This window comes from Schistosoma mansoni, chromosome 2, assembly GCF_000237925.1.
Source record: "Schistosoma mansoni strain Puerto Rico chromosome 2, complete genome".
NCBI lineage: Eukaryota > Metazoa > Platyhelminthes > Trematoda > Strigeidida > Schistosomatidae > Schistosoma > Schistosoma mansoni.
The window spans coordinates 5044995-5047094 of NC_031496.1; positions in this window are offsets into that span (position 1 = coordinate 5044995).

The window sequence follows — 2100 nt, forward strand, 5'->3', positions numbered from 1 at the left end:
CGTGTTAGTTGAGACTCGTTAGTAATGTTTATCTGAAATCTTGAGGCAAGTGATGTTTCCTGTAGAATTTCAACCCACATCATCCATCTTCATAGTTGATAATGTTACCGTTAAGCTATTCACATCCCCTTTAAATTTATTTATTTTTTATTTCAAATAAATATTGCGGATAATGAATGAAAACTGCAGAGGAGTTGTTAAATCTAAGTGGTTCTCATTGGTTTTTAATTTAATAAAAGTTCATTATGATAACAAACATAAGAAATTAACTAGGAATTGTATGAATGGATATTTATAATTGTTATCGGATTTTAGACATGAATGTTTCAGATATTGACCAAGACAAACACCACTGATAATACTGGATCATGGTCGCATAATATTACGAATTGAATGAAATTAGACAACATAAACTGACGGATCCCTTAGTTTTTGGTATAAATAAAGTGTGTTCGACACAAGATTCTAGATATACGTTGGTGAAAAGACCCAATAATAGGACAAAACAGTTGTCCAGAGGTTCCGGGTTGCCAGTGTTAACCTAATCAAAGTCAGCCTGAGATTTGAAACATTATAGAATATATTTTATTGATTTATAAAAACGTTATTAGTAACCATATATATCCTGAAGTAATCATACTGATTTAATGTTCAAATTAAGATTCACTTACAGGTTTGGCTTTATTGCTTGATTTAGTAATCGCCCATGGTTTCACAAAAACAAGGCGTTTCTTATTTAATATTCATTTTTGCTTTATTTTGAAATTTTTTGATTCAAAAGCCTATATTTGACATTTCAACTACATCTTTTGACTACTTATGAGTAGGCAAACGTTATCAAACAATTTTTATGAATATACACTTTTATGATGTGTGAACACTATAGCAAACAAATTAGGTTTTTTTAATAGGTTAGTGTGACATATCATCTGGAAATAATAATAATAATAATAATAAGTAATAATTATTTGATCACATTGATCATTCGAACAGATGATAAGAGTCATGCTTGTAGTTACTAATCAAGTTAATTTTTTGGTCTAGTGATATCTCCAAGAATATTACCCAGTCTCATTTTTCAAAATATAGTTTCTATTATGTACTCAAGTATAATACTATCAATGAATTGACCAATTCTGTTACTGTACTTTTTATACACAAATGATGAATATATCAGAATACCATTAGGTCAAACGAATGATAATAGTACCATTTGATTATTCAGACTCATAACTCACATGATTATGCAAATAAAATATAAAACAACTATGCAATACATCTTATAGTTTGCGACAGATATACAAAATTTCTGATACAACACTGAGCAAAAGCGTTATGGTTAATTGGCTGTTGTTAAAAGATCCAAAATGGATGATGAGTTCAATACTATGTCCTTCTAAATACTGTCAATACCTATAAACTATGAACTCCAGAGACATGTTTTACTTGATAATTTAATACTACTACCACAACCGCCAATACATACAATATTACTACTACTACTGTTAACAAGGAATTGTTATATTCTTCAGTGAATTTTTATCATTATACACTTTTCTAATGCTTGACGTTTTAGCTGTGCAGTAAGGAGAGATGTAGATTGATCGGACAAAGTTATTACATAAAGCCGAAAACAATAATCTTTATATATATATATAGCTGAATTGTTACACAGAAGACAATGTGAGCAGTGATTGTAGGCTGATGAATAATTTATCTATTGATGGTAGCTCCTCCAAAAATGTATATTACAGTTGTATAATCTTAAGACAGAATGTAATTTGTTTAGCTTCACTTACCATATCAAATACATTTCGTTATAAACGTATTGTCAATGGAGTAAAACAAATGGATAAGGTCTATGAATGTTAAATAATAGTTTGGTTTTTACAGAAATTTACTTCCGAATGAATATGACTAAATCTTGACTAGCTTAACTCGAGTCAATCAATGAATATTTACAAGTAAATATTTATCACTATAACAGTTTCAGACTAGATGGTTTATTGAAAACAACTCTAATTCTTAAGCATTATTGACTTACTTGGGGATGAACTCTTGGAATTCTAATGCAACGTTTTGATAAGAGTGATGTTCAAT